The sequence below is a fragment of the Pogoniulus pusillus genome, chromosome 26 (genome assembly GCF_015220805.1).
Source record: "Pogoniulus pusillus isolate bPogPus1 chromosome 26, bPogPus1.pri, whole genome shotgun sequence".
In the NCBI taxonomy this organism is placed as follows: Eukaryota; Metazoa; Chordata; class Aves; order Piciformes; family Lybiidae; genus Pogoniulus; species Pogoniulus pusillus.
The window spans coordinates 8537039-8562809 of NC_087289.1; the positions used below are offsets into that span (position 1 = coordinate 8537039).

Sequence of the window (25771 nt, forward strand, 5' to 3'; positions counted from 1 at the left end):
AAAAAATATTTTTATGAAAACAATCTGATCCCTGAGAATGGGGAGAAAAAAACATTACGGCTGCAGCATTTAACATAATTTAAGAGCTGATTACCCTGTATGTGGAATAAATACTTTTCACAAGGCCTTCTACTTGGTATGGTGTGCACCCTAATTTGTATTAATGGCTCCTAAGGAGCCATCACAGTTTATCAAGAAAGTAATATGCATTTTAAAAGCACTCAAATAGAGATTTACATGATAAACCTTAATGACTCCAGAACGCATTATTAGCTGTGGTACACTCCCAGAAGCAGTCACTCACTTCTGGCAAATCAGATAATTCAAGAAGCCATGAAAAACTTCAGCTCAGAACGAAGCTGTTGTTCAGCTACTCTCTAGGATTTATTTCCCGCATTAAGGGGCACTTTCCACCTCAGCCTTCATACAGCAAGTGGCTATTTTGTGCTTTAGGAACATCGCTGAGATCCCTTCTACAGAAAACAACCTGTTAAGCTTTAAAGCTCATTATTTATCTTACAACGGTCTTATATCTCTGGCAATATTTCCCTGCAATTGTCCTGTCAGCCAGATGCTAAGTAAGATATCAGTATAAACTGGTTTCACAGTATCTCTGAAATATGGCTGGAAGATAACAACATTACTGAGATGATGTTTTTAAATCATGACAAAAACCAGCTAGTAAATTGATAGCTTCTGTAAAGCCAGTGGAGAAATTAATGCTGTGGAGAAGTGGGGCTAGCAACTGCGTTTCCCCCAGCAAGAAGAGATCAAAGCAGCTGTGAAAATGAAAATTCAATAACTTTTAATTGTGCTGAAGATTAAGACCCCCATGGTACAAAGACTTGTGTGGAACAAGAGGGAAAAATACATCCTAGGCAATGACTATGTGCTCCAAGTAAAAGGATTAGTTGACCTTTCTCTGTCCTAGTCCAGATAATTTAAATGTACTCCTTAGTGAGACCAGTCATGTCCTTAAAAATGAGTGATCTATGCTTTTTTTTACTCCCAACCCCCCACCCCTGCATTCTGAACTGACATTTTCTTGCTGTCAATTCTCCATTTTCTGGCTATTCTGTCTTTATAATTATTCTTCTGTGAGCAAGCTCAGTATCAGGCTGGTGCTGCTGGTTGCTCAGCCTCACGGTGCTCTCTAGGCATGGGCAGTTGTCTGCTCAAAAAACAGAGGAAAGATTTAACTACCCAGGCCCACTGCTTGCATCAGAAAGCAGCCAGTGTGCTGCCATGGCACTGCTTGGAAGGTCTGTTAACATTTTTCTTGGTCTTTTGACTTGCTTCCCCTGTGGGCTTCTTGTGCCCTGTGGTTTTACACCTTCTCTGTAAGTGTGGAGGAAAGCTCTCTGGAGCACATGTATGGGGCTGCAAATATTTGCCTATTCCATTGCTAACTAGAGAGAATTAACGAGAGTAGAAGAATAGGCTTTAAATGCACTGTACTCTTTAGACACAAGATACCAGAGTCAGGTGGAGCAAACTCGGGTAGCTAACAACTGGTGAGATGAATTGTCCTGAAAGACTAAAAGCCTTAACTTCTCCTGAGTGGCACTATAAGTGTCTACCCACCTTTGCACAATACGTGCTACAAAACATCAGCTGCTAGCTGGTCAGGGGCAGGATGTAACGAGGGAAAATGGGATTGAAAGGGAGAAGGATAATTTTGTGAAGTGATCTGCTCTTTACCCACGTCTCTGCATGATAGGATAGCGCTGAAATAAGCATGCAGAGGTGAATAATAGCCGTGTGGGTCAAAGCAGGGGCTGGCAGAAGACTGGGCTGGCTGTATCAGAGCAGTGACCAGTGAGCATCTGGCTTGCATTACCCAGAAGTTGCTATCTGCTGGACTGCAATTACTATGGCAAAATCATGCAGAGCTGGTTAGTGCAGGAGTGATCAGTGGAGTGCACTGATTGCTCCTCACCAACGGGCCAGGCAGAGTGTGAGCAGCAGGGGCCAGCCCAGCACTGCGGGCACCAGCTCTGTGGCAGGGGAAAGCTCAGCCAGCCGTCGCTGGCAGCAGGAGTATCCTGCCCAGATGCCCAGCAGTGGAGGAGAAGCGGAAAAGGCTGCCTGAAGTTTTTCTGGGGATTTGCTTGGATGATTTGTTATTTTAAAAGAGCTGCCTAGCAGGGGCTGAAGGAGCAGGCTCAGGTTGCTTCCTGCAAGGAAGGGGATTGTGTCACCTTTGCTCTTTCAAGCAAAAATCCAACATTTTGGGAGTTCTGTGTATCTGGTGGGGGAGCGATTACTGAGTTACTACCTTTGGACATTCTCTGCCCAGGCTGTTTTCAGCCTATACAGAAAGAGTTCAATGGGAGCTTTGCTGGAGGGAAGGCAGCAGCCCAGGTTTATCCCCAGCTGTCCCAAACTGATTACCTGTTTACAGAAAGGCTAAATGTCCATGAACGCAAGCCTAAATCTGCAAAACTGGGCTGCCTCCAAATGAGCTGCAGCTGCCACTTGTGTAAACGACCCACAGCTTTGTTTTGTGCCGAGGAGTGCAAAAGAAGAGGTTTGGGAAGCATGACTCTCTTCAAGGTCTGTGCAACCTGTCTGGGAGCACTGTTCAACTTTATTTGAAGAGGGGGACCCTAAAGCACCATAGTTCTGTCTCTGTCCATGGCCTGTAACCTCTTCCATCAGCTCCTCAGAAACAGACAGGGTCAAAGCCCACTATTACTTTACATCTTGTCTCTTTAGGGTATGTTTCTAATGAGGTAACTAAGAGACAGCATGTTCAATGTCTTAGCCATAGCCTTCTCCTTTTGGTCTGGTGAGTTTTCTGGCAGCCTGACCTTCTCCTAGGAAGACCATGGGAGGCAGGCAGTGACGGCAAAGGATAATCTGGGATATTTGGAGATAGCTGGAGAGGAAGCAATAGAGACAGGCAAGGGGTGAGTGCAAATGGGGTGGATGATGTTCGCCCTGGGGTATTTTCCCTTAGCGCATAAGAAGCACAGATTAGTCTTCCACTGACATTTCTCTAGAGTAGCCACTTAAGAAAGTGAAAAACAGAGAGCATGTACTCATCTTCTCCTTTCTTCCCCCGAGTTTCTCATTAATAGGGATGAATTTCCAGCAGCATTACCCTTAAGTGGCTGCAGCTTTCTGGCCAGCCTCACTTCTCCCCAGGAGGTGATGGCTCAGGTGGGAACAAGTATATGACCTGAGCAAGGGCTGAGGACTTGCTCCTGGTACTTGTGGCCCGAGAACCCCTGGACACGTTTTCTGCCAGTTTTCAGCACTGAATCACTTTGGGCATCTTAGTATCTTTGGATACTCAAGGGGAAAGAAAAAAGAAAGGTTTTGTTCTCACTGGTTTGGTAGCAACTTTAGAAAAATGAATATAATAACAACAGGTTTTCCATCTGGGCTTCTTGTCACAGATTGCAGCTGCCTGAAATGCTGATCTCAACTGGAGCATTACATGAGTTTCTGGGAGGCAAAATGAACCAAAAAAAAGGAGGTTAACATGTTCCTATAAAGACACAATGAAGTTGTCCTTCCCTCCTACCCCAAAGTTAGATGTTGCTTTGTGTGCTTGAAAAAAAAAAACCACACCAAACAACCAACAAGCAGGTTAAGAGATTTAGGTGCATTTAGAATGTGTTTATGCAAAATCTAGGGCTTAGCTGTGATGAGATAAAAGTAAATCTGGCTTTATTGTTTTGCTTCCTCATTTAAGTGATCACAGAAAGAGCTGCCGTAGCCTTAATGCTCAGATGTGCCCCTCTCACGTTTGTTTTCTGCTTGTATTAGCATCAGTCAGACTTTGAATTGAATTTTCTGCAAATTTGTTTGTATGAAGTCTGGCACAAAGCAAACTCAAAACTTGGCACGGCAGCAGTGAAAAGGGAACCATTCAGAAATACACAGAAACAAGTCTGGCAGCATTTCAGTGTTATTTACTCACTTGTGAGTACTGGAACTAGTTGCAAATATGCTATGCTCCTCTCCATGTCCCTCCTGTGTTAACCTGGTAGCACTCACTAACTGACAAGCCTGTGGGTCTTCCATTACCCTATGACGTCCGTCACAAACCTGTGCTAATTAAATAGGTAAGTGAATAGTTTGGTGTGGGAGTGCAGTTCCTGAGAAGGAGTGGATGTAGCTAAGGGTGATGCAAATGCTTTGAGTCATAATATTTAGAACTAATAAACTACATTTTGGAATGGCCACAAAAATTCATGCTTCAAAGCTTAAAGTTAATCCCTGTCAGGATAAGACTGGCATTGGCATAGATTATCCTCCATTCACCAGTTAAGGAATTTCTTGTATCAGAAGGCCATTGCTGGCTGGCTTTGAAGGCAGGACTGTGTCTAGGCAAAGCAGTTGTCTTATTTGAGGTGGCAGGTCTCACACCAGGTGTACTGTCTAGGGGTGTAAGGCAAAACTGGGCACCATTCCATGAATGCAGAAGTGGGACACATGAACTGGAGGATTTGGTCGTGGTGCTGCAGTTTGGGGTTGTGCTAGTTTGAACCTAGCTAGAATATTTTGGTAAGAAGAATTAGATTATAGGCTGTGAGAAGGAAACAATGCTGATGTCTACTGCACTCATAGGCTTGCTGAGATGTATAAAAACAAGAACATAAATATAGATAACAGAGTTGCTCTCTGCCTTTTTGACTGCCTCCCTTCTCTCTCTAACCTGCTGTCTGAAACTAATCCATCTGCTTCCTAACCTCCCTGGCCAATTCTCCAAACTCACCTTGCATGTAAGGCAAAGTCTGGGATAAGGTAGAGGACTGGAAAGGAGGTGGAAGGGTGGTTGGGAGCCCCTCCTGGGGATGCTGATTTCTGGGAGGCTGCTGTGTTTCTGTATTCCTTTTTAACTTGTACATTTCTGACTATAGCTGTAGAGATTGTAAGTACCTGCTTGTATATTGTGCTAAACTGTAAATATAAAATTTCATTCCTTAGCTTCCAGACTGGCTGAGTCTAGTCTGGGTGATTTTCTTAAATGTGTGTGTGGGGGGGGTGAGTAACACCCAAACCATCACAGGGGTAGTGACCATTAGATTAATTTTAGCCTTACTATGTGGTTTTGGACAGTATGGGTAACACTTTTTGTGCCTTTATTCATGATACTGCAATTTGGGGCAGTGACCACTAAATTCAATTTAGACTTACTATGTGGGTTTGGATAATATGGGTAACACTTTTTGTGCCTTTGTTCATGGTGCTGCAGTTTGGGGCAGTAACCACTAGATTCATTTTAGACTTACTATGTGGTTTTGGATAATATGGGTAATACTTTTTGTGCCTTTGTTCATGATGCTGCAGTCTGGGGCAGTGACCACTAAGTTAATGTTAGACTTAATATGTGTTTTTGGACAATACTTTTTGTGCCTTTATTCATGATGCTGCAATTTGGGGCAGTGACCACTAAATTCAATTTTGACTTACTATGTGTTTTTGGACAATATGGGTAATACTTTTTGTGCCTTTGTTCATGGTGCTGCAGTTTGGGGCAGTGACCACTAAATTAATTTTAGATTTAATATGTGGTTTTGGACAATATGGATAATACTTTTTGTGCCTTTGTTCATCTGCCTTCAAATAAGAAATTCCCATACATTTTCAGTGGAAACAACAACCCTTTACTGAGTGGGGATCAGATTTTGCTATGCTGGTACAATAAGTACCTGGCACTGTACAGTCATGGAATATTGATGGAATCTGAGGATTTCATTTTCAGCTAGTGGAGCTGTTGCCACTCTTGATGATACGGATGACAGATGTAGCTTTGCATTTTCTGAGGTTTATTGTTTTAAGTATTTGCTTTTATGTTTCATTTTCTTGTGTTAAAAGCTACTCTTCACACCTAATAGTCTGTTTGTATGATTTTTCATTTGTGGAGATGGATAGTAAAGACAATCAGGAATTAGCAGAAGATGAAGTAATTTGACAGTTATCACTAGAATCTGAATGAAGAAAACAGGGTTAATTTATGTGCAAGCAGTTTGGCTTATTTTGGCAACATATTCCTATTCACATGAATTTAGTAAAAAAAAAAGAAGCTATAGAGGAAGACACATCTGAAAATTTGGAGGCTGGGGACATGCTGTCAGGTATAATTTGTAACTGTTTTTTCATGTCTCTAAACTGAATAAGCTGCAGATGAAAAAAGCTGAGGTAGTGGGGGAAAGGAACTCTTTTTGATAAGCAGTATTTCCTAGTCATGTCCATGTGAAAACCAGAAATAGACAAAATAACACATAAGATGGAATGGATTGAAACTCCTATTGTGGGAACGTGTGCCTCAGAATCTGGAAGGCAGATAACTGCTTCAGAGAGTGGGGATTTGCTCCTGTAGTTACTATGAAGCCTCATGAATGAAAACGTCGTTCTTCTGGATTGATGATATTATGCGGTGCAACTTAATGGCAGGCAATAAGCTCTTGGAAAGAAGAGCTGATGTTCCAGTTCCCAGGATGCTGTAAACACACACCTCCACCCAGAAGAAAATAAATAGCCAAAGAGAAAGAGCTAGAAAGGAGTCTCTAATTACTCCTCTGCCTTTCGCATCCCTGGTCAGACCATTACCACTTTCCTCCTCTCCACCTCGGGATATCAGTTTTTGTGCAACTGGTCTCAGATAGCTGCAAAATAATCATTCAGTACCTGTGATATGGCAATTCATTTGCAGCTGCTACTGTCTCAGTCTTTCATCTCTCCTCTGCTCACACCAAACAGTAGAAATATGAATAAGGCCCTCCAGGAAAGTAAAGCAGACAGACAGAACGTGCCTGTGTGTTTAGTTGTTGGGGTCTGTACAAGGTACAAGACTGGATCATTGCTCAGCACGCTCATGGACTGCAGCTGCTGCTGGGTCAACACACTTGGACTCAGCTTGATGGCAAACAACTTGTTAGGAGCAGGGGTGGCCAGGGGTTACTGCTTTCGTAATAGAATACAGTGTGTCATCTAGAGCTGGCAAGGTTTCACTTGCTGCAGCAAGGTATCTCTGTGTTTAAAGAACATGGTGTGGCCAGCAGGAGAGTACCCAAAGTGTCTCAAACGAGACATTTTAATGCTGCCCTGCCCCTTGCAGACATTGCAGAAATGCCTATCTAGGTACAAAGTTACACAGCAAACATGCCTATGCCTGCAAAAGATCTACTCAGATCTGTCTTGTGGTCATGCTAAAAGGGGCAAGACACAGAGTGAGGGCTCTGGCTGAAATTTTACCCGGAAACTGGCTGGGGGTCACCATGTGGTCTGATGCTCATGGGCTTCAACCCTACTGAGCTCATTTTCTCAGCAGCTACCCCTCTGTGCACAACCCTGCTCAGTAGCTCTGCAAAGCCCTGGTGAATTGACAGAGTGAGAGAAATGGAGCACTGCCTCTGTCCCCATGGCTTGAGCAGTCCTCATGGGGTTGTCCAGTGCAATATCTAAATGCATTTTTATGGATCTTTACTTAGAATCATAGAATCAACCAGGTTGGAAGAAACCTCCAAGATCATCCACTCCAACCTAGCACTCAGCACTATCCAGTCAACTAGACTGTGGCACTAAGTGCCTCATCCAGGCTTTTCTTGAACACTTCCAGGGATGGTGAGTCCACCACCTCCCTGGGCAGCCCATTCCAATGCCAATCACTCCCTCTGGCAAGAACTTCCTCCTAAAATCCAGCCTAGACCTCTCCTGGCACACCATGAAACTGTGTCCCCGTGTTCTGTTGCTGGCTGCCTGGGAGAAGAGACCAACCCCCACCTGGCTACAGCCTCCCTGCGGGTAGTTGTAGACAGCAATGAGCTCTGCCCTGAGCCTCCTCTTCTGCAGGCTGCACACCCCCAGCTCCCTCAGCCTCTCCTCATAAGATTTATATTCCAGGCCTCTCACCAGCTTTGTCACCCTTCTCTGAACACTTTCCAGTATCTCAACATCTCTGTTGAATTGAGGAGCCCAGAACTGGACACAGTACTCAAGATGTGGGCTTCTATGTATTTGTCTTCGAGCTGGCACAACCTGAAACTTGAACTGGCTACCATGTCTCACACATCAACAATAAATGTGCCAATTAGATGAAACGATGCTCATCAGTTTGGTAGTTACTTTGTGCACCTTCATGCATGATACATAACACAAATGTTATTATACTCTAGCTGTGTGGTCTTGTGAACTTACTGCACGGAAACACGTCCAGATCTCATGCTGGAGACATGCCTCTGCTCTTCTGGAAGCAGTTAATGTGTTTCATCACAAAAAACAGTCTTTCAGTGTTAGGTGGCACTGTTACAAAACAGCTTTATGTGACCATTTGCAACCTTGAAACCCATTGACATAGTCACTTGCCTACATCACTCTGGTTTCTAACCGGTAAGAAAGGTGTGATAACTGCTGGTTGTTTTATAGGGGCAGGCTGAAAATGAAAGGTCATTGCCCTTGTTCTCAGTTCTCTGCTTCCCAAAGAAGTCTGAAGGCACTCTTGATGTCAAGCTGTTTGAAAAACCTAGCCCTTAATTTTGGCAATTTTTGAAGATAAAGCATTGTTATTGTTGGTGTTCACAGCTTTTAGCAGATCCCAAATCTGTGATGTCGTATTTCTGTCTCCCACCAGCCACCTTGTATTGAACAGGAGAGAGGCAAGTTGCTGATGAAATACTGGTAATTGATGTTCTATCAGCTCTGAGGCAGGCACTGGGCAGTGCTTTGTCCAGACCACTTTGTTCATCTTTAGTTGACAAGCAGAACAAAAAAAGTCTCTGTACTCAGTCTCTGGCTGTCACTGGCACTGTGCTGTATAATGCCTTCTCCTGCGTTATCAAGCTCCATCATAAAAATAGGCAGGGTTTTTTTTTACTTCCCACCACTGAGAGGTACTTTTCACATTCAAATCCCTTTAGGGTAAAGTGATCTGACACCTACTACAGTCTTCAAGGCAGAATATATTATGACAGTAAAATGAAGCAATGTTTATTCTCTGATTGTCTCTACAAACTCCCAACACCTCTTGGTACACTTAGTTTTTTTTAAGAGTTCTGACATATAGAATCATAGAATAGAACCAGGCAGGGTTGGAAGGGACCACAAGGATCATCTAGTTCCAAACCCCCTGCCATGGGCAGGGACACCCTACCTAAGATCAGGCTGGCCACAGTCTCATCCAGCTTGGCCTTAAACACCTCCAGTCATGGGGCCTCAACCACCTCCCTGGGCAACCCATTCTAGGCTCTCACTACTCTCATGCTGAACAACTTCCTCCTCACATCCAGTCTGAATCTCCCCATCTGCAGCTTTGCTCCATTCCTCCCAGTCCTGTCACTCCCTGAGAGCCTAAAAAGTCCCTCCCCAGCCTTTTTGTAGACCCCCTTCAGATACTGAAAGGCCACAATAAGGTCACCTTGGAGCCTCCTCTTGTCCAGACTGAACAGCCCCAACTCTTTCAGTCTGTCCTCATAGCAGAGGTACTACATCCCTCTGAGCATTCTCATGGCCCTTCTCTGGACACACTCCAGCACATCCACATCCCTCTTGCAATGGGAGCTCCAGAAGTGGACACAGTAGAGGGGGAGAATCACCTCTCTGGCCCTGCCAGCCACACTTCTAATGCAGCCCAGTATTTGGTTGGCTTTCTGGGCTGCAAGTGCACACTGCTGGCTCATATTGAGCTTCTGGTCCACCAGCACCCCCAAGTCCCTCTCTTCATGGCTGCTCTCCAGCCACTCACTGCCCAGCCTGGATTTGTGCTTGGGATTGCCTGTGCATATGGCATGAAAGTTGTCAGAGTAAAGCAATGCAAGAATCATTAAGGATGCTGTCACAGGTGACTATGACATTTATTCATGAACATCTGGGGGGTTCTAAGGCTTCTAGTGCTGCTCAATAGAAATTACAGGGTTGGATTTTTTTCTTTTGGTATTAACTGCTGTTAAATGTGTCAAAGGCAGCGAAGCCAGAGCAGCTTTACAAAGACAAATGTATGAGCAGCATGACAGCTGGTGAAACTCATTGATGAATTCTGGTAAGATTGATTGGAAAGAATCACCTCAACTTCTTGTGTGTCAGTGGATTTTAAATTAATTATCTTTTAACTGCTTTGGAGACAGACCTGAGAACAAATTTGCAGAGCCCAGTGTAAGCTGCTGTTCAATAAATGAGAGAGGAATAGAAAAGTAATCAACATTTTAGCTGTGTACAGAATGAAAAAGAAATCAAACACTGAAAATATTATTACAATGCCACTAACATAAATCAATTGCATGCTCTATCCTCAGAATCTTTGTTTCATTTCAGGTGATCCTATCTCATAAAGTCGTTAATGGATATAAAAAGAGTGCAGAGATTGACAGTGAAAATTATTAGAGACGTGTAGAGATTTCTGTAAGAGGAGGAGCAATTAATTGGGGCTGCTTATGGAAAAGCTTTAGCTCCAGTAAGCTTAAACACTTCAGTAGGACCAGGGCAGTTTGTAGGTGCAAATTGTGAACCCTTGACCACTTTATCTGCTTCTTAGTCCTCAGGGTGCCTAAATGCCAACTGCATGTTCAGAGTTTAATGTGAGGGCCCAGAGATTCACAGTTGTGCATCCGAGTGGCAGCTTTGCTCCTGCTGTGGGTTGTGGAATGTCTCTGCAGTAGCGAGGTAGGCAGCAAACAGGAACAGCTCACCCCTACTTCTAAGACTTGTGACCAACTGCAGCCCAGCCTGATGCTCTTCCTCAGACCTGCATCTGTAGAAATAGTCAACATGGCTCAAAACACTGTTTAAAAGGACACAGTTGCCTGGAAGATCAATAGAAGGACTCAGCCTGGTTCTGTGACACAAATCCCGTGGTGGAGGTGACATTTCAAGCCTTTACTCTTAAGTGCCTTGTCCAGGTACCTTGGTCTGGGGAGAATCCAGTGCAGTGGATGGCTTGACTGAGGATTTAAACTCTCTGCCCCCTCCAGAGACATTTGCTAAAATGAAGCCTCTGGTACTTCTTTATCATGCTGAAATAGCTGCCATAAGATCCAGACTGATTTCTTACTTGGATTTAAAATCAAATAATCTTTCACTATGTGAAGGGAGCCTACAAGAAAGCTGGGGAGGGACGTTTTAGGCTCTCAGGGAGTGACAGGACTGGGAGGAATGGAGCAAAGCTGGAGATGGGTAGGTTCAGACTGGAAGTGAGGAAGAAGTTGTTCAGCATGAGAGTGGTGGGAGCCTGGAATGAGTTGCTCAGGGAGGTTGTTGAGGCCCCATGGCTGGAGGTGTTTAAGGCCAAGCTGGATGAGACTGTGGCCAGCCTGATCTTAGGTAGGGTGTCCCTGCCCATGGCAGGGGCTTTGGAACTAGATGATCCTCATGGTCCCTTCCAGTCCTGACTAATTCTATGATTCCATGAACCCAGAAATTTCTCTAGGTAACAAGAGCAGGTATCAGTTCTATTGAGCAAGCCAAAGATATCTCAGGGTATGTTATCATATGGTTCAAGGTATAGATCAAACATGCAGCCACAGCATGTTTGGGCAACAGTTCCCTCCTTGGCAGATTCCTCTACAGTTTTGTTCTGTCCCCAGGAGGCTACATCAGGCTGGTGGAATCCCCAGACATGAGGCAAGGTGAGAGCTCCTATGGCTACACTCTAAAGGGACGGAGACCCACATTGCCTGCCCATTGTGTGTGAGGTGGGCTCAGCTCCCTGCTCACACAGATGCTCCTGGTCCCTTATGCTTTCTATCTTTCTCCTTGGCAAAGGGAAGGGGTGGGGAAGAAACCACGTTTCTGAGGTGTAAATAATGTTTAACGACTGGCCCTTGGAGCTGTGAAGGAACTCATGCACTTAGGTTTAAATTATTTTGGTGGTTGATTTAGAGCCAAGTCCTGCTGGCCTTACTGAGGCAATTAGCCTGATTATTGCCAGAAGTATACTCACACAATTAAGGTGAGCAATGTTTGCTCTTTGTTCTCCAAACCAGTTATCTGAGGAGAAGTAGTTGACACAGTGTAGTGGTGCTGAGAGAAACCTTTGAACCCAGACAAAAACCTGATGTCTTTCAAAGAAGAGGGATGGGTAGCCAGACCATCTGAAGTCTTCCAGTGATATTTTCTCTCCACTCTCTCTGCTATTTCTAAGGCACCTCTCAATGTGGTACTTAAGTACCATCTGGATACCTGGCTAGCGACCAGCAGGGTTTGATACGTGAGACTTTTTAAACAGAGACAAGAGAATGGGGAAAAGAAAGAACAAAGAGTGGAAGGAGTAAGCAAAGAGCATATCTTAATGGAGGCTGAAGAGGGTGTAAATGCACTTAGAAACAAGGAGGGACAGAGAAATTCCTTTGACCATTTACTGCTCGAAGAAGAGGTGGAGTACATGAAATCTTCTAGGAAGCTCCTTAGGTACATTTAAATTGCCTGGGAAGTGTGCTGCAGGCTAGCAAGGCTGCTGCATTGACTCTGTGGATGGACACTCACCACAGAGCAGGAACACCCCTGCAGAGGAAACCTCTTCCAGCCCTGCCAGGAGAACCTCTGCACCTTACACTAGATGCCAGCACTCATTTGCATTCATGTCACATGGGCTGGAGCTTTATTAAGGAAGAGTACAACTTCGAGCTCAAGAGTTCTGATTTCCTTCTCCCTCACCTGAACTCAAGCGGATTCTACTTTTTATTTGGATCACAAGAAATCAAAGAAACATAGAATCATAGAATCAGTCAGGGTTGGAAGGGACCATGAGGATCATCTACTTCCAAACCCCCCATGCCGTGGGCAGGGATACCTCACACTAGATCAGGCTGTCTAGAGCATCATCCAGCCTGGCCTTAAACACCTCCAGGGATGGCACCTCAACCACCTCCCTGGGCAACCCATTCCAGCCTGTCACTACCCTCCTGCTGAAGAACTTCTTCCTAACACCCAGTCTGAATCTACCCATTTCTAGCTTTGATCCATTCCCCCTAGTCTTGTCACTATCTGACATCCTAAATAGTCCCTCCCCAGCTTTCTTGTAGGCCCCCTTCAGATACTGAAAGGTCACAATAAGGTCACCTGGGAGTCTCCTCTTCTCCAGACTGAACAGCCCCAACTCTTTCAGTCTATGCTCATAGCAGAGGTGCTCCAGCCCTTTGATCATCCTTGTGGCCCTCCTCTGCACACCTTCCAGCACATCCATATCCCTCTTGTAATAGGGTCTCCAGAACTGTATGCAGTACTCCAGATAGTCATCAAAAGAAACCCATAAAAATGGGAATTTGTCTTTTTTGGTCAACCTTAAGAGTTTATGAATAGCCTAGCCCAGGGTTTTAATAATGTGAAAACACTTGTATCTTTAGAATCTTTAGAATCATAGAATCAAACAGATTGGAAGGCATTTCCAAGATCATCCAGTCCAACCTAGCACCCAGCCCTGTCCAATCAATTAGACCATGGCACTAAGTGCCTCATCCAGGCTTTTCTTGAACACCTCCAGGGATGGAGACTCCACCACCTCCCTGGGCAGCCCATTCCAATGCCAATCACTCTCTCTGGGAAGAACTTCCTCCTAACATCCAGCCTAGACCTCCCCTGGCACAACTTGAGACTGTGTCCCCTTCTTCTGTTTCTAGTTGCCTGGCAGAGAGACCAACCCCTACCTGGCTGCAACCTCCTTTCATGTAGTTGTAGACCTTCTTAATACTGTAGACCTTCTTACTACTGACAAATTACCTTCTGTCAGTGGAGTTTACTGTTTGTGTTAGCACTGTCCCCCATGCAAGTGCCTGCACGTGCAGAAAATAATGTCTCTGTCTGGTAGAATACCATTACTGGGAAAATTTCCACTTGGAATTTTCCCTGACCTCTGATGATTTTAGAGCAGAGTTAGGGCTTCTGGTGTTATGACACAATTTTGCAAGTTCTGTGATGGCTTTTGACAGCCCAGGTCCCAGCAGAGAAATACTCCTCACTTGAAATCAATCAACTTTTTCATCACACAAGGAAGGAAAAAAAAAGAAGCAGCAAACAGAAACCCACTTAGAAACTCAAACCTAGTTTAAAAAGTGTTCCTCCCCTGTATGAGCTGAGTTACTACAGATAACTCTACACAACAAGCACAGTCCTGTAGGGACCCATCTTGACAGGCACCCCTAACAAAGACATCCTGTTCATGCTTAGTGCACCAGACAAATTGTTTTAAAAGGCAGAGTTATTTGTGAGTTCTTAGTGAATAAGCTCATCCACGTATGCATTGCTGAAGAGGTTTTTAATTAATTGCTTTCAGTCACTTTATGGTTTGTTTCTTTTTTCTTGCAAAATGAGAACAATGATGGAATAGACTGTCTGTGGAGTTTGGCCAAGGGAAGATTATACTAATCCACTTGAAATATGACTAAAACAGAAAGCAAGAAGAGATAAAAGCAAGTTTTATTTCTCTCAAAGCTTGTTTACCTGTGACAAAATCCTTCCAAATCAGCTGCACACAAATTATTGGATCATCTTAATTAAACTCTACTGAAAATTTTGTTGTGGACTTCTTGGGATACTTCACAACCTGACAGTATGTCCTGTGATGTTTTGTTTGCAAAAGGAGGAATATGAGTTTCATGCAATTCATAGAATCAAGCAGGTTGGAAGAGACCTCCAAGATCATCCAGTCCAACCTAGCACCCTCCCTATCCAGTCAATTAGACCATGGCACTAAGTGCCTCATCCAGTCTTCTCTTGAACACCTCCAGGGATGGGGACTCCACCACCTCCCTGGGCAGCCCATTCCAATGCCAATCAGTCTCTCTGGGAAGAACTTCCTCCTAACATCCAGCCTGTACCTTCCCCAGCACAACTTGAGTCTGTGTCCCCTTGTTCTGTTGCTGGTTGCCTGGGAGAAGAGACCAACCCCACCTGGCTACAGCTTTCCTTCAGATAGTTGTAGACAGCAATGAGGTCACCCCTGAGCCTCCTCTTCTCCAGGCTGCACAACTCCAGCTCCCGAGAAAAGCAGAGCTTTCAAGAAGCACAGTGGCAGCAAATCAAGGTGTAATACAGAAGCAAGTGGAGGGGGGGGAATCTGTGAGAAGTTTGTGCTATACCCTGATGGTGGGTTTTCAAAAACCAGAGGAGTTTTCATTTGCAGATCTAGTTAATAAAAGTGCTGTGGTTGCTGGTGTGAGCTTCCTTTGCTCTCTGCTTGGATTATTGCTCCTTATGCCTTGAAGCTCTGTGGAAGAATTGAAAGATGCCCTAGTTGCACTGATGCTTTCTATTCAGGCTTTCTTTGAAACTTTTATTTCCTGGATCAGTAAACTTTGCCAAATCACAACAGCCCTCCTCACACCAGCTCTGCAAGGACTATTTTCCACAGCCAAATCAATTATTTTCCTATCACCACAACAGCAGCTCTGAATTTCAACACAGAAGCTTAGAAACTGCTCATCAGTAGCTAGATGGGCCCCAGCAATTGAAGACCAGTGAGGGCAGACAAACTATTGTCCTTTTTTGCCCTTTAGTCTTGTCATAATTCTTGGGCTTTGCAACACATTGCTGCAGCCAGGATGAGGTTATCTGAAGCCAGTTTCTGCAGCAGTCTCCCTGGGTCATTAGGGCAGAGGGATTCAGTGGTATCTATCTAGGAAATGTGCTGTGCCAGGGCTGTGACCACTCCTTGCTCCCTATAATTCACCTCTGGTTATGCTCTTCTGCTTTTCTTACTCCAGATCTGGTGCTTGTTGGTTCCCAAATGGGCTTCCTCAGCCAGCCAAAACCACGGCATGGTTTTGTGAGCTGCACTGACTCCTCAGGGTGAAGGTGCAAGGGTGAGTGGCTGAGTGGGAAAGGAGAGGCAGAGGCAGGGGACGATGCCAGTCCTGGGCTAGCTGCTAGCTACCAGACTCCTGGCTGCTGGGTCTCTCAGGCTGGCAGCCCAAAAAAGCATGCACCTCTAACCAAGGGTAGAGTCAGTCTAGTTGACAGTAGCACTGAGCAGCACACCTGCTCCTATAGATGGAGAGGGACCCAAGTCTCCACAAGGCTTCTACACTCCTTTGTTTCCTCTGACTTTGATATAACCATGGGCTATGATGCTTTAAGTACCAGATATTAATTAGAAGTGGTAGGGAGTGTGTCCCATACTGCTGGTCTCTCACCATTCCTAGTTTGACTTATTTTGAGTTATTGCTCTGAAGAATTATTTATCCAGTCAGGAGCCTGACATTTGTAAGGCCTATGTAAATTTGTAAGTAGCTAATGGTTGTCAGTAAGGAGCACCACTCTGCTGAGGTGGAAAATAGCTTGCCTGCAAGTAAAATACAGCCAACTGCACAGAATGTTTCTGCAGCAATACTTTAAGACAGGCAATCTTATCTTGTCCCTTCTTTGGTCCCATGCCTCAGCAGGCAACCAAGGTCAGTGCCATTCAGAGGGCTCCTGCCAGGAGGGCAACCTTGGGCAGTTGAGCCACTTTGGGCTTAGACAGAAACCAGTCCCACTCAGATCTCTGATCCACCGAGATGGAAGTGGGGAAATGGGACAAGTGCTCTTTTGTCTCCTCTAGTCTTCAAACCCCTTCTGGTGGTGGTTCATCTAGGACAATGGAATTGTATGCAGAGCAGGAGGAACACCGCATTCGAAATTGCTGGGTACCTGGGGGTGAGCAGGGCACAGGTCCTGGCTCCTTATGCCTGTCATGTTCACAGTCTGGGGATCTAGCAATAACCCCTTTCAGTGTTTCAGAGACACTTGACATCTACAGCCAGTTTGACTTTTCCTCCTTCCCTCAGAAAGACACCACCCCCATTGGACCTACCAGCTCCCTGGGGTGGGTAATTGTGGTGCAGGCCAGTAGGCAAGGTGGGCAGATGCAGGCTTTGGTGAGGTTTTGCTCAGTTACGAAATGCAAAGCATTACCTGAAGAGGTTGTGCATTTACCAGAGCAGTTATGAAAGTCTGTTGAGGACCTCAAAGACTGTCAGGTCACTCCTCTTGTGGAGTTGTAGAAGCAGTAGCTAAATGAACCGTGGGAATGCCCAGGTGCACTTGGTTGTGTTGATTTCTCCAGCCTTTGGAGGATCTTGGAAGATGTTACATCTCCAAGATGGCACTGTGTGTCCCTGAAGGACTTATCAGCAGAAGCTTTATGCTCTCAACCATGTGCCAGAGGTATTGAAGCACAGACCAGAGGGGCAACCAGCAATGTCAGCAGGGTGAGCTGTGTTTTCTCTTTAAAAATTAGCTGTTGTTTAGAAGTGATTCATACAAAATTATCCTACTTGGCACAGGCAGGGATGGGAGTTAAATATGAGTAATAGGATAGCTTTGTTTTAAGAAAGAACAACTATCTGAGGTTTTAATAAGAGTTTTAGTGCTATCCAGGGGGAGTTTCAAGTTGGGATTTCATTCCAGACTACACTGAGTCATTTTTTGTCCTAGCAAAGATTCTCTGTGTTTGCTTTGATTTTAGTGCCTCTAATCTTCTTGTTCTCTTACTCTCCCCAAGCAGTATTAATCTGGTGTTACACGTGCCCTGACAGAATATGAAGGCACATGAATTGCCCATGGTGACTCTCCCTGTGTGGCTCACACAGAGCCCTTGCTTTGTGCAATTTGGGCACATTTCTGGGTTTTAGGATAAACAAAGCTATCTAGAGTCAGTGGACTTGGAAATAATTGAAAAGATAAAAAAGGCCATAAAATGGTGTAGCCGTATGTACTGCTTGATTCTGTGTAGTTACATCCACCCTGTTGATTCAGCACACACCTGGCTTATTCTACATAAAATCAGAAGTAGTTGGACAATACAGCTCACTGCTATGGGGTTTTCTTCTATATGATGTGATTGAGATGCAATAATAATTCAAAAGGCAAGTTTTAGAAGAAAGAAAAGTCTTAGGAGGATCAGCTTGAAGAACTGGGTTTGTTTAGTCCAGAGAAGAGGCTTAGGTGAGACCTCATTGCTTGGTTGGTGGGGGATCATTCTTTTCTCCCTAACATCAAGTGATAGAACAAGAGGAAATGGCCTGAAATTGTACTGGGGAAGGTTTAGATTGGATACTAGAGAAAATTTCTTTATGGAAAGAGTGGTCAGGCTTTGGAACAGGCTGCCCAGGGAGGTGGTGGAATGACTGTCCCTGAAGGGGTTCAAAAACCATGTTGACATGGCACTGCAGGACATGGTTTAATGGCCATGCTGGTGTTAGATCAGTGCTTGGACTCAAAGATCTTAGAGGTTTTTCCCAACAAAAAATGCCTGTGAGTCTCTATTTTTGTTTTATAACCTCTTCCTCATTCGTTCTGAGAAAACAAAGCACCAAAGAACTTGGTGTTTTGACAGCTGAAGTCTGGGCCTTTTTTTGTCTCTGAGAATAACATTTGACAGAAATTCTTTGTCCAACTGATTTTCACTGTTTTTCAAACCACACACCACACTTCGGTTAGTTTGCTCCTTGTCTGTTGTTTTCACAACTCTTCTGTGCCTTTATGGCATGTCACCAGACCCCTGCATGACCTTAGCTAAATCATGTCACCCTGTTGCTTGACCCACACTGACCATCTAACACATGCACAGGGAAGGGCTGGGAGTGATAGCTCTAGGGCTTGCCATGGCCTGAGTCTGGTGAGACCATAAACACTGAAGTTAATGACCCAAATTCACTAGATTTGTTGTTAAAAGTTGTACTGGTGTATTTATATGCCCATGTGCCAGCCCCTACCTCCTCTATACAGACTCATTGTGTGACCAATGCCCCACTTTGCCAGTGATCACATTTGCTTTTCCACTCTTTCAGTGTTTTCTCTCCTGCACTCACTGTGTCTCCACTGATGCTCTCCTCCTGTCCTCTCTGTTGGCTCTCCTCATGCCACACAATGTGCAAGACAGGCACAGCAGCAGAGGCTGCCATGTGGACAATGTGAACAGTTCCATGCTGTTCCATGCCTTTTCTTTCAATTTCCAAAGGCATCATAGACTTAAATGGGGATTTAGAGAGAACATGGGGACACGGCAAATGCTGTGTAAGAATGGTCCATGTGATGGCTTAGACTGATCATTCATTTTAACAGGGCTGCAAGAATTCAAACACCTGCCATGAATATTCATATGAAACCCAAAGCTCTTTAACCCAGCTCTCACATCTGTCTGGTGGGAGCACTTTGGTGCTTATGTGTTGCTCCTATGACTACTTGCAACACATGAATTTTAAACTTGACTGCTCAGATAGTGATGGAAATACAACATGAAACAGTACACCTGGCTGTGAAATCTGCAGTTCTCTTCCTTCAAGTTAGCTATACAAATCATCTAACTGAGGAATGCCACTTGACCGAACTAAGCTACACAATAACATTTGTCATTCCCAGAAGATCTGTAAACCAAGAGTTATTCACTGATTAAATTCCTCAGTAATATCAAATAAATACATTAGAAAACTGCATTAACTCCATAGATGATTCCTAGGCAAAAGGGCAAGTGAAATTCATGGCAAAAAAGACTCACTGAGCTTCTGAAGGAAACAGGGGAACTGTTTCCCAGCACAGTGAATCAATCTGATGCAGTTTGCTTCATTATCTGCTGTACACTGATAGAGCAAAGGGAATGATGAGAGATTTGGAGTCGCTTCTGACAGGCTCTCAGATGAATGGATATTTGCTGCTGGCAGAAGTTTTTGTAAGTGGCAAATTTGTCTGGAACAGTTTTGAAAGCAGATTTAGTTTTGGATCATGTGATTTGCAATACATCTTCTTTTACAGTTGAAAACGCCTGAAATATGAACCTGCTCCTGCTAGAAAAAATTGCTTTGCATTTTGTCTTATCTGAAGCACTATACTCAGTCTCGTTGCCTGAGCACTCTGGTCTGTGTTTCCATTGCATCATTAGTACACTGTCCTCACCTTCATTTTCAAGGCAGGGCTATTATCCTGCCCATTTTGTGATGGTACAGGGGGACCTGCCCAAGTCTCCCAAGATGTCTGTGGCTGACTCCAGGCTGAACATTGTCTCTCACCTCCTTGTGGTTTTACCTCTTTAGCCCTTTCTCTCAGAAAGGGACTGAAGTAAAACAAAGTAGAATGGTCTAAGCCTCTGGACAAAAATGAGATAGAGAAAAAAAAAATAGGCATTTGATTCCCTCATGCCTTGCTCATTTCTGACATAGATTTAATATCTCTGCATCATATCTCTTTGATCCATACTGCAAACTGCTGGCAACCATTTCTCTGGAGAAAGTTTTTGCTCCTATCAGTATGTACCGAGGGGTGTGCATCACACAGGTCAAAATGATTTCTTTCCCCCCCCTCAATTGGAACACAAAATAATTCACTTGACTGAAAAGTTGTTGCTTAGATCAAATGGAGAATATTTATCTCCTGATTCTTAGAAGGAATTCTGATCCAATACCACTTCTCTTCAGCACAATCTGTGTTTACTTTGGCTGAAGACATTTAGCACTTTTGTTGTTAAATTGTCACTGGTGTTTTCTTATTAAATGAATCACATCTTGACCTATTTACCACGTACTATAACACACTGCAATTCTCCTTAAAGGGGACATTAGTTAGGGTGAGTAAATTCCAATTACTTGGTAAATCCTTGCTACATAGGAATCCTCTTTCCAATGAAGATCTAATGAAAACAATCAGTCTAACAGAATTCTCTGAGTTGTGAGCTTTCAATGACAGTAAATTATGCTTAATGATGCCCACATTAAAGTAGCTTTAAAATGGCATCATAACCTTAATCTTAAAATATAGCACAGCAAGAGATACCATAGTCTTACTGCAAGATATGACTCTCAGCTTCTCTAAGTGCATTTTTAATAGCTCCTGTGAGAAGTACTTCCGCAAGCAGCGCATTTTATTGTTACTAAATACCACTCACTTTGAAGTCTCTCTCTCTGTTGTTTGGAAATGAAACTTTAATGCACGAGTCCAAGTAATTAACCAGCACAGGGAACATCACTCTTGAACATACCAAGTGATAAGAGCTCTGCATGTGCATGGACGTAAGATTTTAATTCGTTTAGTACCCAATACTCATCTTGCCAAGGATCATATGCAACGATGAAAACGCAAACTTGCAGCCCAGCCCTGACCAGGACCCCATGCAAACCTCCCTGCCCTGTTTGGCTGTGCAGACTCAGCTCTGATGTTCGGACATTTTCTTGTCTAGTAACGTAAACCAGGTGCATCATAAAAAAGTACATGAGGCTTCTAACTTTGTGTGTCCCCTTTGGACTTCTGGATTGAAAGAAACAAGGGTTTTGAAGGGAAGCTTTCCTGATACACTACTGAGTGTTCATTCCCTCCTCAGTACTCACTCCCAGCTCTTTCAGCAACTAACTAAATGTCATTCACATCCTTCCCCACACTCGTTTCTCAGAGGGAGGCAGGGTGGCAGGGGGCTAGTGATGACACAGGAAAAACCCACCTTTTTCTGTCTGAAACTACAATTCTTGTCCAGCAAAACAATGCCAACAGTGCAGAGGAAGATCTGATTATGCAAAATGGATGGACACATCACGCCTCTGCTTTTTGCAATAGGTTATAACCTAAGGAGTTCCTCACCTGGAAAATCCCTCCCGCCCCCCACCTTGGCTCTGTTTTCCCCTTATCAAATGAGACTGGTCGCACCTCGGATACATTTTGCACACTAATAGCACATCTCCATCGTCTTACATGCTCCGTAGCTTTCCTCTCCCCCTTTTATTTTAGGGCAGCTTCCCCTCTCCCACCTTCCATCTCATGAACAGCCCGGCTGGCTCAGTAGAAAAGGAGTAAAGTGTTTTCTGCATGACCTCTATGTATGTATTTTACTCCGTGGGAAGAACAACGTGGAATGCACACTCAGCAGGCAGTGAGATTTGAGCCAGTTTGTCCTCGAGGCATTTCTGCCATAAAACACAGGACCATCAACAGTATTTCGACCCTTGTCTCTCCCCCCGTCCCATCACCCCCTCCCCACCGCCGCTGCCGACTGCACCTGGCTGCGCTCGGAAAGCCACGGAGCGAAGCACAAACAATAGGCACCGCACGGCAACAGCTCCCTTTGTTTCCCATGCAAATCCTACCTCCGGTAGCTGTCACATCTTCCTCCGAGGCGAAGCCTAATTATTAATAAACAGAGATCCAGCGGAATCCTCCAAACTGCCACCAGTTGTTAAGGGCTGTCATCGTTCCCTCCCGGTGCTTAAACCTTTTTGGACCATTAATACACAACCCCTGCTAACTCATAGCTTGGGTCTCCCTGCTCAAAATGTCTGAAATAGTTTGGGAGGACAATAGGAATGACAGACACACTAGACAGCCATGCTCGAAATTAGTTATCTGAAGCTGACTTAAGGCTGTTTTGTAGTGCTTTTAAGGCATGCACTCGGCAGGGTTTATTAGCCTAGGCTAGATGTGCCATTCCTGCTTTTATTCAGGGCTGTAATAGGACGGCTGCTAGAAATGCAGCGATAGGTCTAACCCCATTCATCCCTCCGTAGCTCTTAAACCTCCTCGGGAGAGGAAATAGCTTCAGTCATCCTTAAACTCACTGAGGCTACTGCTTCTGCAGGGTTTCACACATTGTTTTGAAACTAAGGAGAAAACCACTCCCGGGGATGGAAGGTGCCGTGGCTCTCGGGACTGGTATGAATGGCAAGATGAAGGCGCCGGCATCCGCCCCCACCGCCAGCTGAGGCTGTCGCAGGAGTTAGTGGAAGTAGTGATTGGAAGCTGAAAGTTCATAAAACTCTCAAAGGCAGATGTGGCACAGGGCACAAGAGGGGGACGCACGGACTGTACCGTGGTCTGTGTGTGCGGAGTCACAGGATCACGCTGAGCCTCCCAAAAGGCAAGACACAGTCTGCAGACAACAGTGTCTTGCAGTCTGAATTTGCAAGCGGACAGCACCTGGGGTAATGATGAGCAGAAGTGTGAGCTGTGTGCAGCATTCACGGTGCCTCTGATGTGAAGAGGAGGAGTAGTGGGAGCATGCAATTGGGGACTGCTGTTTTCAGTAGAGCCGTGCACATCTCCAGATCCCAGGTCAGAGATATTAGTGCTCTGCTGAGATCTTGGAGCCTTTTGCTTCTTGGTTGTCTGGCACCCAGCCTAGGTCAAGACTGATCAAAGTTTGTTAACATCTGCTGTCAATCGAATGCTGCTGATCTCAGTGTGGTCCCTAGTGGACAAAAGTAAAAGCCACCAGCACAGATGTGTCTGCTAGCAGCAACGGCACTTGGGCTGAAGGACTGGAGAGGCAACTTGGGAGACAGCAAGTGGGTAACAAGCAGTTTTGCTGTTTGTTCAGCACCTGCCTAATTCCTTAGTACCACCCAGCTGACAGCCCTTGGCTTAAAGCAAAAATATCGTGCACGGAGACATCTCAGGAATGAATGACATTTAGAGAGGTTAAGCAGGAAAGCAGATCACAGTGAAAACCCAGCTGTGGCTGTCTCACACCACGGGAATGTAGAGGTTAAGAGAGCACTAATGGCAATATATATATTAGGTTTTTAAGTTACTGGGACCTGAGGGCTGGCTAAGATGTGAGCCTTCTCCTTTGAGAAGCTCTGCTTTGGATTTGTGCTGGTCCTTTGCACTGGTGACTGCTAGGGACTCTCTGAAAGATGTCCTTGCTGGAAAGGAGGCTGTTGGTCAGTGCTGAGCTATCTGCTAAATTCTGCATTGTTCCTTATGGGAAAATGGCCAACTTAAACCCCTCTTTTTTTCTACATCACTTCCTGCCACCAAAACATCTGATATCTATACTGCCAAGGGCTTTATCAAGCAGCATCTCTGTGTGCTCAACATAGGCTCCAGGTCTCTCTTTTTGAATTGGCCTTTGTGGAAACTATTGAGTGAAAGCAAGCTTGTTGCTGTTGCAAACAAGACATAGATGCTGATGAGGATATCTGGGGCTACAAGAAGCATTGTATTTACCCCCAAATGTGTGGAGGTACTTAAAGATGCATAGAGGTGGTGCTAAGGAACATGGTTTAGAACAACTTGATGGTTACATAATGGTTGAACTTGGTGATCTTAAGGGTCTTTTCCAACCAGAACGATTCTACAGTTCCATGGTAAATCAACATTGCTCCTAACAGGGCTGGCTTTGCACCTGCTGCCCCATTCCTATTCTTACTGTCAGTCTTGCACATCTTCCCTTCACCTTTCGACTCAGAGTGTTGGAGGGGAGGTGCCAGGGCTCCAGCTCTGTTTCTCAGTTTGCAGCAGGGAATTATTAGCACCTTCAGCTTCTCCTAAAACTGGTGGGAGCAAAGGGGACTTCGAATTTTGTAGTCATGAATCTCGAAGTGGACCATTGCCTGTATACTGCCAGAACAATACCTGCATTGTGCTGTCACTTATCCAGCATTTTCCACAAGCACTTCAACAATGAAAAAAGAAAAGTTCTCCTTGTCCTGAGCAGTGTACTGCTGTCTCCCTAAGTTCTCTGAAATTGTTTGGTAGGTGGGATGACACAGCAGTTCAAGCAACTTCAGAGAGATTCCTGTTGGAGATACACAGGTCTAGGGGTCCTGACTTTGTTGCTGATCTCTTGAGAGATTTCAGTACTGAACTGGACACAACAGTGTTCAATGACAGGTTGAAGCAGGTAATCATTGGCACCCGTGTCCAGAGTTCACCAATTATGTATGAATCACAGAAACATCCAGGTTGGAAAAGACCCTCAGGATCACCAAGTCCATCCTATAAGCCTACTCTACAAGATTCACCTTAAATCATATCCCTAAGCACCACATCCAAATGACCCTAATTCAGCATCATTCATTAAAAAATGTATCAGTGTCACAGGACCCCCTCCCTTATGCAGTGAATGAATTACCTATGGATCTCCCTGCCACGTGGATCCTAAAGGCTTCAGTCCTTTACAGTAGGTTCAAGTCACTCAGACGTGATGGTCAACAGGTGGTAACTACCTGTGTGAGCTGCCTAACTGAACTGACAAAGAGATGTATTTACATGGTGTGGTAACTGAAATGGAGGTGAATGGTTCAGGGTGTCAGGTGCAAGTCAATGGAGCATGATCAGAAAAGTCTAGGGATGGTAGTTACAAATGGTTTAGTTTTAGGGAGATCTGAAATACTGCCTCATTCCTCAGTTTTTTCCTAGGCACTGAGCAGCAACAGCAGCTGCTCTCAGTGATGGGACTCATGCATACTTCTACCCTTGCCATGGCTCTACTATTGTTGCATTTTTCTGATTCTCCAAGCTGCTCCTTGCTGGGAACAAGACACCGAGAGTGATGGAGCACTGATCTGATCAGGTGTTCTGTCTTCCTGGACTGAACATTTCAAAGTAGGATTGCCCTGGGAAACAGAGGGCCCAAGTGAGATTTCACTTTGCCCTCTATCACAATCTTACTGAATTCTGCAGAAGTTGAGCTTGCTGCTCATCTCTGCAGCAGTAGGTCCTCTTTGAGAGAGCCCATTGCTTGTGAAGGAGTTGCAGTAATTTACAATGTCTCTGTTTCTGACTAGCACTTGTTTAGGAAATGTCCGAGGAGGATGAAGGAGAGGAAGAATTGAGATGTGTAGTTTGGATGCTGACTTTAAGTCAAATAATATAATGAATGGAGCAGCTAATGTATAATGTTATTATGAGTCATCCTAATTATAATGCTACTTGGATAGACACATAACTAGAAAGCGTAACTATCTGTTACAAATCCACATTCCTAACTGCACAGGCAAACACACAGTGTAATTAAAGCTGCAGGTTACACAGGCAGTAACTTTTTATTCTGCTGTAGTGACAAATTCTCTAAGAAGAGCATGAATTTGTTTTGAGGTTGTATACCTATCAAGCAGCATTCTTTCAGCCTGCTTGCTGAGTCTTTTTCAAA

The 25771-nt window shown here is 44.6% G+C and overlaps 1 protein-coding gene across 2 annotated transcripts in view; it reads right to left on the reverse strand.

Annotated features, from left to right (window-relative positions):
• Nucleotides 1–25771, reverse strand: part of KCNMB2 (potassium calcium-activated channel subfamily M regulatory beta subunit 2) — a 173368-nt gene that overhangs the window by 98129 nt on the left and 49468 nt on the right. The window contains exon 1 of one of the 2 annotated variants that reach the window (XM_064164818.1): nt 21987–22384. The exons of the other annotated variant lie outside the window; for it this stretch is intronic. The gene's annotated coding sequence lies outside the window, so the exon portion shown is untranslated. Of the gene's footprint in view, nt 1–21986; nt 22385–25771 lie in introns of those variants that run through there. 2 annotated transcript variants of the gene reach the window in all.